We start from the raw sequence: 14,605 nt of genomic DNA on the forward strand, positions 1-14,605 counted from the left end.
ACTATATATAGAAATTTATTGTGTGAAGCAAATTTCATAGATAATTGCACATTTCTTTATTTTCTTCTTTAATAGAAAGTCAATACCTAAATTTCAATGCTTAGAGCTTCAGTGAAACATTATCATGATCTAGGGGTACCCCTAGATGTAACATGATGTATAGAACCCCGACGGACTCCATACAAGCCACTTAGCTCTCATAACATAGAAAAAGAATAATAAGAGTAAAACAATAGTCCAAGTCAAAAATCTTTTATAAAACGAAAAGCAGAAGTCTAAACTCTTGTCTCAACATAGCCGTCTAATACAATAGAATGAAATTGGGCCTAGACCATACAACATGTACAAAAGAGAAGTACAAGAAAGAAACTAAAATAATAACTCCGTCCTCGAAGCATGCAGATTCACCAAAGCTCGGGAAAATCACTAACTCAACAACTAGCCAAGAGACTCAGAAATCTATCTGTCGGACCCTACATTTGGGGAAAATGTAGGCAAGAGTATGTGTTAGTACAAAACAAAGTACCACGTATGATGACCATGCATAAAAAATTTAAAACATGCTAAAAAGGGATATTTCATTTCATGACATGCAATTGACGAAGTTAAATATCATATGAAAGAGTTATAAAACATAAGTCAAAAATCATAGTCAATGCAAACTAACTTCTTCTTTAAGATCTTTTGAACTCATACTTTATACTCCTTGAGTTACCTTAGTTCATTATTTATTGTGGGGAATTAGCCTTAACCGACATGAGACTATGTGAGCTATAACATGGAATCCGATATTTACCCCACATCAAAAAGAGGTTGTTCTACTTGCCTAAGGTAGAAACTTGAACTTCTAGCTTAAGTGGATCCACTAGCTAATCAACCTATGTGGGCACATAGTTATGGAATAAGAAGATTGCTACTAGAAACCTGGCCTCTACTACGGGGGAGCTTCTATCTCATGAGATTACTTTGGAAACCCGACCTCTACTACCGGAGAGCTTCCATCTCACTATAAATATCCACTCGGTGCTAAACATAAATTCCCAAGGAATAGTGATTTCTTACTAGACTTAATTACGCATGAAAGGGTGCCCTTGGCCTACTGATTCAAGCTAGTTTCATTAAGATAGCTCCTAGTCTTTGATTCACTTAGGTGAGAAAGCCTTTTAACCTAAGAATCCTTTCCATGTGAGAAAACCTTTCGCATCATGCTAGTTATGTGTTTTAGTGAGAATAGCCTTTCACAACACAACATCATCACTATCATTGGTACTTTAGTCTCAAAACACCCTTAATACGTTTGCATAGATTTCATAAACAATGCATAAGTCCATTATTCACCTCCTTGAGGTCAAAACCCAATTTCAGTAATCAACTCTTAGAAAACATGGGTTAGATATGGATTTCATCATAAATTCATGTAAAACAAGTAATACATGCTCAATATCATAAAACTCTTCCTTGAAAATCAAAATCCTTTAACTTACGGTTCATAACTTGAAAACATAGGGATCACATGGGTTTATAGGGGAATTCATCATAAAATCATTGGAATTCATCAATTCCTACATAGAAGATGATAATTAACTCATTTAAGTCAATAATAAAGAGAACCCATGATAATAGATGAAAACCCTAACTCAATTGGGGAATTCTACCTTTTGAAATAGAGAGATTTAGGAACTCCATGGATGAAAGGAATCCATGGATGAAAACTATCATACCTTAACTCCAAATGCTAGCCTTCAATGGAGAAATTGGAACCTTAGCTTGAAACCCTAGGTGAATCCTTCTTCTTCTTCTTCTTCTTCAAGTTTCTATAGAGAGAATATTTGGAGAGGAATTTGGGAACACAATAATCCATCAAGGATAAGAATTAATAACTAGAGAAAAATTGAAAATAGGTTTGGCATCTCTAGATTCAATCAATAAATAGCCGCTAATCATTAATTCAAATAAATTACTCTCTCCATTTCATATTAAGTTAATTTTTGAGGTGTTTCACACCCTTTAAGAAAAGTAGATTAAGACATAAATTGAACCTACTTTTCCATTTTTACCCTTATTAATTATTGTCAAATTTATGATTAAAATAACTAAATATTAATTAATCACTAATTCCAATACTAACTAATGAAGGGTAAAATTGAAAGAACACTCTAAAAAGTAGTCTTGAAAAATTGAAACAATTAAGTTAATTTGAAAAATGGAAAATGCCTCAAAAATTAACTTAATATGGAATGGTGGGAGATCTATTACAATAATTAACAATTATTTGACACTTTAAATTCTATCAATGCCATATAAATTAGGATAAAAAACCTAACATATAATATTTAAATATATTTAAAAATAATATAAGTAATACTATACATTACAATAATTAACAGCTTAATTATTTAAAACTTATATAAAAAATTTAATTGACTCTCTAAATTCTATTGGTACCACATAAAATGGATTATATGATAAACATATATTGTTTGAAATTGACGAAAAAGAAACTATAAATTACAATAATTAACAAAATAAATCTCTCGACTCCAACAAATCTATCAATTAATGCCACATAAATTGGGACATGGCAAATAACATATATTATTAAAAAATTAGGTTCAAAATGTACTATAAAATACAATAATTAACAACTTAATATATTAAAGAGACATATAAAAAATGGTTAATATTTGAAATTCTGCGTGTGCCACATAAATTAGAACAAACAGAGTAATAAATATTTTTTTCAAAATTATGTTAAAAAAAAGTACTACAAATCACAATAGCTAACAATTTAAAATATTTTTAAAATCATATAAAAATTTCAATAACTTCTCAAATTCCATAATATAACACTTAAATACTACATATTATATATTAATTACTATACTATAAATGACTTAAATACTCCATATTATCTATTACAATAATTAACAATTATTTGACACTTTAAATTCTATCAATGCCATATAAATTAGGATAAAAAACCTAACATATAATATTTAAATATATTTAAAAATAATATAAGTAATACTATACATTACAATAATTAACAGCTTAATTATTTAAAACTTATATAAAAAATTTAATTGACTCTCTAAATTCTATTGGTACCACATAAAATGGATTATATGATAAACATATATTGTTTGAAATTGACGAAAAAGAAACTATAAATTACAATAATTAACAAAATAAATCTCTCGACTCCAACAAATCTATCAATTAATGCCACATAAATTGGGACATGGCAAATAACATATATTATTAAAAAATTAGGTTCAAAATGTACTATAAAATACAATAATTAACAACTTAATATATTAAAGAGACATATAAAAAATGGTTAATATTTGAAATTCTGCGTGTGCCACATAAATTAGAACAAACAGAGTAATAAATATTTTTTTCAAAATTATGTTAAAAAAAAGTACTACAAATCACAATAGCTAACAATTTAAAATATTTTTAAAATCATATAAAAATTTCAATAACTTCTCAAATTCCATAATATAACACTTAAATACTACATATTATATATTAATTACTATACTATAAATGACTTAAATACTCCATATTATCTATTACAATAATTAACAATTATTTGACACTTTAAATTCTATCAATGCCATATAAATTAGGATAAAAAACCTAACATATAATATTTAAATATATTTAAAAATAATATAAGTAATACTATACATTACAATAATTAACAGCTTAATTATTTAAAACTTATATAAAAAATTTAATTGACTCTCTAAATTCTATTGGTACCACATAAAATGGATTATATGATAAACATATATTGTTTGAAATTGACGAAAAAGAAACTATAAATTACAATAATTAACAAAATAAATCTCTCGACTCCAACAAATCTATCAATTAATGCCACATAAATTGGGACATGGCAAATAACATATATTATTAAAAAATTAGGTTCAAAATGTACTATAAAATACAATAATTAACAACTTAATATATTAAAGAGACATATAAAAAATGGTTAATATTTGAAATTCTGCGTGTGCCACATAAATTAGAACAAACAGAGTAATAAATATTTTTTTCAAAATTATGTTAAAAAAAAGTACTACAAATCACAATAGCTAACAATTTAAAATATTTTTAAAATCATATAAAAATTTCAATAACTTCTCAAATTCCATAATATAACACTTAAATACTACATATTATATATTAATTACTATACTATAAATGACTTAAATACTCCATATTATCTATTACAATAATTAACAATTATTTGACACTTTAAATTCTATCAATGCCATATAAATTAGGATAAAAAACCTAACATATAATATTTAAATATATTTAAAAATAATATAAGTAATACTATACATTACAATAATTAACAGCTTAATTATTTAAAACTTATATAAAAAATTTAATTGACTCTCTAAATTCTATTGGTACCACATAAAATGGATTATATGATAAACATATATTGTTTGAAATTGACGAAAAAGAAACTATAAATTACAATAATTAACAAAATAAATCTCTCGACTCCAACAAATCTATCAATTAATGCCACATAAATTGGGACATGGCAAATAACATATATTATTAAAAAATTAGGTTCAAAATGTACTATAAAATACAATAATTAACAACTTAATATATTAAAGAGACATATAAAAAATGGTTAATATTTGAAATTCTGCGTGTGCCACATAAATTAGAACAAACAGAGTAATAAATATTTTTTTCAAAATTATGTTAAAAAAAAGTACTACAAATCACAATAGCTAACAATTTAAAATATTTTTAAAATCATATAAAAATTTCAATAACTTCTCAAATTCCATAATATAACACTTAAATACTACATATTATATATTAATTACTATACTATAAATGACTTAAATACTCCATATTATCTATTACAATAATTAACAATTATTTGACACTTTAAATTCTATCAATGCCATATAAATTAGGATAAAAAACCTAACATATAATATTTAAATATATTTAAAAATAATATAAGTAATACTATACATTACAATAATTAACAGCTTAATTATTTAAAACTTATATAAAAAATTTAATTGACTCTCTAAATTCTATTGGTACCACATAAAATGGATTATATGATAAACATATATTGTTTGAAATTGACGAAAAAGAAACTATAAATTACAATAATTAACAAAATAAATCTCTCGACTCCAACAAATCTATCAATTAATGCCACATAAATTGGGACATGGCAAATAACATATATTATTAAAAAATTAGGTTCAAAATGTACTATAAAATACAATAATTAACAACTTAATATATTAAAGAGACATATAAAAAATGGTTAATATTTGAAATTCTGCGTGTGCCACATAAATTAGAACAAACAGAGTAATAAATATTTTTTTCAAAATTATGTTAAAAAAAAGTACTACAAATCACAATAGCTAACAATTTAAAATATTTTTAAAATCATATAAAAATTTCAATAACTTCTCAAATTCCATAATATAACACTTAAATACTACATATTATATATTAATTACTATACTATAAATGACTTAAATACTCCATATTATCTATTACAATAATTAACAATTATTTGACACTTTAAATTCTATCAATGCCATATAAATTAGGATAAAAAACCTAACATATAATATTTAAATATATTTAAAAATAATATAAGTAATACTATACATTACAATAATTAACAGCTTAATTATTTAAAACTTATATAAAAAATTTAATTGACTCTCTAAATTCTATTGGTACCACATAAAATGGATTATATGATAAACATATATTGTTTGAAATTGACGAAAAAGAAACTATAAATTACAATAATTAACAAAATAAATCTCTCGACTCCAACAAATCTATCAATTAATGCCACATAAATTGGGACATGGCAAATAACATATATTATTAAAAAATTAGGTTCAAAATGTACTATAAAATACAATAATTAACAACTTAATATATTAAAGAGACATATAAAAAATGGTTAATATTTGAAATTCTGCGTGTGCCACATAAATTAGAACAAACAGAGTAATAAATATTTTTTTCAAAATTATGTTAAAAAAAAGTACTACAAATCACAATAGCTAACAATTTAAAATATTTTTAAAATCATATAAAAATTTCAATAACTTCTCAAATTCCATAATATAACACTTAAATACTACATATTATATATTAATTACTATACTATAAATGACTTAAATACTCCATATTATCTATTACAATAATTAACAATTATTTGACACTTTAAATTCTATCAATGCCATATAAATTAGGATAAAAAACCTAACATATAATATTTAAATATATTTAAAAATAATATAAGTAATACTATACATTACAATAATTAACAGCTTAATTATTTAAAACTTATATAAAAAATTTAATTGACTCTCTAAATTCTATTGGTACCACATAAAATGGATTATATGATAAACATATATTGTTTGAAATTGACGAAAAAGAAACTATAAATTACAATAATTAACAAAATAAATCTCTCGACTCCAACAAATCTATCAATTAATGCCACATAAATTGGGACATGGCAAATAACATATATTATTAAAAAATTAGGTTCAAAATGTACTATAAAATACAATAATTAACAACTTAATATATTAAAGAGACATATAAAAAATGGTTAATATTTGAAATTCTGCGTGTGCCACATAAATTAGAACAAACAGAGTAATAAATATTTTTTTCAAAATTATGTTAAAAAAAAGTACTACAAATCACAATAGCTAACAATTTAAAATATTTTTAAAATCATATAAAAATTTCAATAACTTCTCAAATTCCATAATATAACACTTAAATACTACATATTATATATTAATTACTATACTATAAATGACTTAAATACTCCATATTATCTATTACAATAATTAACAATTATTTGACACTTTAAATTCTATCAATGCCATATAAATTAGGATAAAAAACCTAACATATAATATTTAAATATATTTAAAAATAATATAAGTAATACTATACATTACAATAATTAACAGCTTAATTATTTAAAACTTATATAAAAAATTTAATTGACTCTCTAAATTCTATTGGTACCACATAAAATGGATTATATGATAAACATATATTGTTTGAAATTGACGAAAAAGAAACTATAAATTACAATAATTAACAAAATAAATCTCTCGACTCCAACAAATCTATCAATTAATGCCACATAAATTGGGACATGGCAAATAACATATATTATTAAAAAATTAGGTTCAAAATGTACTATAAAATACAATAATTAACAACTTAATATATTAAAGAGACATATAAAAAATGGTTAATATTTGAAATTCTGCGTGTGCCACATAAATTAGAACAAACAGAGTAATAAATATTTTTTTCAAAATTATGTTAAAAAAAAGTACTACAAATCACAATAGCTAACAATTTAAAATATTTTTAAAATCATATAAAAATTTCAATAACTTCTCAAATTCCATAATATAACACTTAAATACTACATATTATATATTAATTACTATACTATAAATGACTTAAATACTCCATATTATCTATTACAATAATTAACAATTATTTGACACTTTAAATTCTATCAATGCCATATAAATTAGGATAAAAAACCTAACATATAATATTTAAATATATTTAAAAATAATATAAGTAATACTATACATTACAATAATTAACAGCTTAATTATTTAAAACTTATATAAAAAATTTAATTGACTCTCTAAATTCTATTGGTACCACATAAAATGGATTATATGATAAACATATATTGTTTGAAATTGACGAAAAAGAAACTATAAATTACAATAATTAACAAAATAAATCTCTCGACTCCAACAAATCTATCAATTAATGCCACATAAATTGGGACATGGCAAATAACATATATTATTAAAAAATTAGGTTCAAAATGTACTATAAAATACAATAATTAACAACTTAATATATTAAAGAGACATATAAAAAATGGTTAATATTTGAAATTCTGCATGTGCCACATAAATTAGAACAAATAGAGTAATAAATATTACTTTCAAAATTATGTTAAAAAAAAGTACTACAAATCACAATAGCTAACAATTTAAAATATTTTTAAAATCATATAAAAATTTCAATAACTTCTCAAATTCCATAATATAACACTTAAATACTACATATTATATATTAATTACTATACTATAAATGACTTAAATACTCCATATTATCTATTACAATAATTAACAATTATTTGACACTTTAAATTCTATCAATGCCATATAAATTAGGATAAAAAACCTAACATATAATATTTAAATATATTTAAAAATAATATAAGTAATACTATACATTACAATAATTAACAGCTTAATTATTTAAAACTTATATAAAAAATTTAATTGACTCTCTAAATTCTATTGGTACCACATAAAATGGATTATATGATAAACATATATTGTTTGAAATTGACGAAAAAGAAACTATAAATTACAATAATTAACAAAATAAATCTCTCGACTCCAACAAATCTATCAATTAATGCCACATAAATTGGGACATGGCAAATAACATATATTATTAAAAAATTAGGTTCAAAATGTACTATAAAATACAATAATTAACAACTTAATATATTAAAGAGACATATAAAAAATGGTTAATATTTGAAATTCTGCATGTGCCACATAAATTAGAACAAATAGAGTAATAAATATTACTTTCAAAATTATGTTAAAAAAAAGTACTACAAATCACAATAGCTAACAATTTAAAATATTTTTAAAATCATATAAAAATTTCAATAACTTCTCAAATTCCATAATATAACACTTAAATACTACATATTATATATTAATTACTATACTATAAATGACTTAAATACTCCATATTATCTATTACAATAATTAACAATTATTTGACACTTTAAATTCTATCAATGCCATATAAATTAGGATAAAAAACCTAACATATAATATTTAAATATATTTAAAAATAATATAAGTAATACTATACATTACAATAATTAACAGCTTAATTATTTAAAACTTATATAAAAAATTTAATTGACTCTCTAAATTCTATTGGTACCACATAAAATGGATTATATGATAAACATATATTGTTTGAAATTGACGAAAAAGAAACTATAAATTACAATAATTAACAAAATAAATCTCTCGACTCCAACAAATCTATCAATTAATGCCACATAAATTGGGACATGGCAAATAACATATATTATTAAAAAATTAGGTTCAAAATGTACTATAAAATACAATAATTAACAACTTAATATATTAAAGAGACATATAAAAAATGGTTAATATTTGAAATTCTGCATGTGCCACATAAATTAGAACAAATAGAGTAATAAATATTACTTTCAAAATTATGTTAAAAAAAAGTACTACAAATCACAATAGCTAACAATTTAAAATATTTTTAAAATCATATAAAAATTTCAATAACTTCTCAAATTCCATAATATAACACTTAAATACTACATATTATATATTAATTACTATACTATAAATGACTTAAATACTCCATATTATCTATTACAATAATTAACAATTATTTGACACTTTAAATTCTATCAATGCCATATAAATTAGGATAAAAAACCTAACATATAATATTTAAATATATTTAAAAATAATATAAGTAATACTATACATTACAATAATTAACAGCTTAATTATTTAAAACTTATATAAAAAATTTAATTGACTCTCTAAATTCTATTGGTACCACATAAAATGGATTATATGATAAACATATATTGTTTGAAATTGACGAAAAAGAAACTATAAATTACAATAATTAACAAAATAAATCTCTCGACTCCAACAAATCTATCAATTAATGCCACATAAATTGGGACATGGCAAATAACATATATTATTAAAAAATTAGGTTCAAAATGTACTATAAAATACAATAATTAACAACTTAATATATTAAAGAGACATATAAAAAATGGTTAATATTTGAAATTCTGCATGTGCCACATAAATTAGAACAAATAGAGTAATAAATATTACTTTCAAAATTATGTTAAAAAAAAGTACTACAAATCACAATAGCTAACAATTTAAAATATTTTTAAAATCATATAAAAATTTCAATAACTTCTCAAATTCCATAATATAACACTTAAATACTACATATTATATATTAATTACTATACTATAAATGACTTAAATACTCCATATTATCTATTACAATAATTAACAATTATTTGACACTTTAAATTCTATCAATGCCATATAAATTAGGATAAAAAACCTAACATATAATATTTAAATATATTTAAAAATAATATAAGTAATACTATACATTACAATAATTAACAGCTTAATTATTTAAAACTTATATAAAAAATTTAATTGACTCTCTAAATTCTATTGGTACCACATAAAATGGATTATATGATAAACATATATTGTTTGAAATTGACGAAAAAGAAACTATAAATTACAATAATTAACAAAATAAATCTCTCGACTCCAACAAATCTATCAATTAATGCCACATAAATTGGGACATGGCAAATAACATATATTATTAAAAAATTAGGTTCAAAATGTACTATAAAATACAATAATTAACAACTTAATATATTAAAGAGACATATAAAAAATGGTTAATATTTGAAATTCTGCATGTGCCACATAAATTAGAACAAATAGAGTAATAAATATTACTTTCAAAATTATGTTAAAAAAAAGTACTACAAATCACAATAGCTAACAATTTAAAATATTTTTAAAATCATATAAAAATTTCAATAACTTCTCAAATTCCATAATATGACACTTAAATACTACATATTATATATTAATTATACTATACTATAAATGACTTAAATACTCCATATTATCTATTACAATAATTAACAATTATTTGACACTTTAAATTCTATCAATGCCATATAAATTAGGATAAAAAACCTAACATATAATATTTAAATATATTTTAAAATAATATAACTAATACTATACATTACAATAAGTAACACCTTAAATATTTAAAAGTTATATAAAAAATTTAATTGACTCTCTAAATTCTATTGGTACCACATAAAATGGATTATATGATAAACATATATTGTTTGAAATTGACGAAAAAGAAACTATAAATTACAATAATTAACAAAATAAATCTCTCGACTCCAACAAATCTATCAATTAATGCCACATAAATTGGGACATGGCAAATAACATATATTATTAAAAAATTAGGTTCAAAATGTACTATAAAATACAATAATTAACAACTTAATATATTAAAGAGACATATAAAAAATAGTTAATATTTAAAATTCTGCGTGTGCCACATAAATTACAACAAACAGAGTAATAAATATTATTTTCAAAATTATGTTAAAAAAAAGTACTACAAATCACAATAGCTAACAATTTAAAATATTTTTAAAATCATATAAAATTTTCAATAACTTCTCAAATTTCATAATATAACATAAATTAAAATAATAAAATATATATATTGGGCCCCGTGCTGGCACGGGGTCCTATATCTAGTGTTTAGACAAATTGTTACACCCTATGTTCATTAGAGAGTTATTGCATCACCCTATCCACCATTAGCCCATTTCGTAAGAAATTAGATTGTCTCCACTGTTAAAATCTTTTAATTCACATCTTCAAAATTGAATTTGTAAATTATGAGTTTTATTGGTGGTTAGTTAACAAACTTAATTTGTTTTGTTTGGAGTTCGACTTGTATAATTAGAATACTCATTTTGTATGATTTGGGTGGTGAAAAACATATTAAGAAGATAACTCATTATTATTGAGTAAGCTTGAAGAGGTGGTTTTGAATTTCGAATATGATATTTATGAGAAAGTTAGAAGTGTGTCGTTTAGACTAGTTGAAAATAGTCTAAGGAGGTTGTCTACAAATATGACGCCGTTTGGTGGAAATTTGGATTGATTTTAAACTAGAATTGAAACTAAATAAAACAGAAGATCAAGTTCGTCAGTATAGCTAGTCATACTTAATACACTTTTATACATTACTATACATGTTTATTTAAGATAGATATATTTTAATATACTTTTATACAAAGTAGATACATTAGTTATGTAGGTGTAGCCATATTATATTATACCATAATATATAAGTGTATAAACACTACTGAATTTTTTTTTGACTATGCACATGTAAACTCATAAAATTATATAGTTATACGGCTACAATATTGTGTTTGTGTTGAATTTCTCACATGATATTTAAAACATTCCTAAAGATGTTTCAAACAAAAATATATAGTTTGATTAATTATTTTTTTTAAATATAAAAAAATTGAAAATAATCATATTGGAACCAACTCTCCAACAATAAAAAAAACTGAATCAAGTCCTGCTCTCATTAATTACCACAATTGCCGTAATATGTTACTTTTATATATAAAGTATAAAAAATTGTTGGATCTAGGAATTCAGTTCATTATTTGAAAATAATACAAAACATGGAAATGTTTTTAAAATAACCCCGACAGCCAAAAGTTATCATCTTTGCTTAAATCTTAATTATCCTTTTTATAAGAGTTTATTAAATAGCAAATTGAGCTCTTGCAATTCTCTTGAGATTAGTGAAAAAGTCAATGATTTACATATTTTAGACATAGAAATATTGTATTATTACGTTAGTGCACTTTACAATCCCACTAATTAACTTAATTGTAAGGAATAAATAGAGTAACTAGATTCATCATGTAAGTGATTTTTATGTCTTTAAAATTTAAATATTCAAATTATTTAAAATATTTAAAATATTCTCTTGAGTCTTGACAATCGTGGAAAAACCAAAAGATTAAAAAGAGAAGAATAAAAAAAATATTTTTAAAGGCTGTGTTGTGATTATAAAATTGTGATAAAGAGAGAGTATTCTGGATTGACTTTTAAGTTACAAGTATAGTAAAACTTACTTTTAAGTCTGTTTTTGATTTTTGGAATTGTTTGATAAATATAAAATAATTTAAAATAAGTCAAAAATAATTTAAAATAAGTTAGTAAGTGTTTGACAAGGTAAAAAAAACTTAAAATATGTCAAAAACCAAAAGTTGGTCTCTCCTACTTTTTATTTTTTGACTTAAAAATCATTTAAATTTGACTTTTTATTTTTGACTTAAAAGTCATTTAAATTTGACTTTTTATTTTTGACTTAAAAACTATTTCTTAAGTCAATCCAAACGGATTCTAAACCTCTCGATAACAATTACTTTTAACATTTTTTCAAAACTTTTAATTCGATTGCTTAGCTTCTTCTTTTTATAATATGAATATTAGTAGTAATATTATTACTTTTTGTAGTGTTTCTCCTTTGAATTTCTGTTACTTTTTATAATACAAAATATTGGACTTCGTCATCATTAATTTTGGAGTCAAAATTTTTACTAACGTGATTTAAAATATAAAAAAAATAAAATACATAAGGAAATTGAAGGACATTCAATATCTATTATATAAAAAGTAATTTTAAGCATATCTAATAGTGTAATATATTCCATTGAAGTGAATAAAATCTTTTAATGATAAAAGGAAATATTTACATTATACTCTTTGTCATATGTGGTGTATTAATAAATGCTTTGTGTAGTTTTGGTATTCCACTTAGTTCCTCTCCGTCATAAGTATATACTGTATTTAATAGTCCATAGTTGTAACATGTCCTTACTAAGTTGGCGTTAGTTTTTGGTTGTGCAATTAGTTTATTATAACCTTGTAATTTTTGGGTTAAATAATCCTGGTTGGGTTCTTGGGTTGTAGTAGATTTGGGTTTAAGATTTAAAAATGCTTGGATTTTGTATATATTTTCTATATAGGTTCGCGTAATATGGTTATATGTCCTTTTGTCATGGTGTAGGCTATTCGCGTATGTAGAAGTTTGTGGTTCTATAGTCAATATGTTTTTTGGTGTTGGCCTTGGGGTAAATGGTTTTTCGAATAACTGGTTTAAGTTTGAGTTTTTTATGTTTTTCACTAACTCGTTGGCTTGTACCTGCAGCTGTATTTAAACAAAGGTTATGGATTTTTAGGTGTTTCCCAACGTCACCTTTTAGCTCTGGATTTTTTTCTGTCTTCCGATCGACATAGCTCCGCTATTTTTATAGTCATGCTGCTGACTTATACTAGCTTTAGACTTCAGATTATCTTCATTAGTCTTTAGCTTTTATATCTCGTTGTCCATACTATCCACTTTTGTACAAAGTGTAGTAATAACTTTGAGTATCTTTTCAATTGTATCATCTTCCTCAGTCTCAGTCTTAGTAGCTTTGTCGTGATAGGTAATCTGCAATAACATTCTTATCAGTTTTTATTACTTCAATTGTAAATGTAAAATTTAATATATTTAATACCAATCTCCTTATTTCTTTTGTTGTTACCAAATCTTGTATTTTTCTTGTTTAGCCACCATTTTACTTGTGTATTATCTGTTCTTATAATGAATTTGTTATATACAATATATGGTTCAAATGATAATAAACACTTATATACTGAATATAAATTCTTTTCTATTTATTTTCCATTTTATTTCTGTATTATTAAATGTTCCTGAATAATACATGCAATGAGTTCTATTGTATTGCCAC

This window comes from Solanum tuberosum, unplaced genomic scaffold, assembly GCF_000226075.1.
Source record: "Solanum tuberosum cultivar DM 1-3 516 R44 unplaced genomic scaffold, SolTub_3.0 scf00168, whole genome shotgun sequence".
In the NCBI taxonomy this organism is placed as follows: domain Eukaryota; kingdom Viridiplantae; phylum Streptophyta; class Magnoliopsida; order Solanales; family Solanaceae; genus Solanum; species Solanum tuberosum.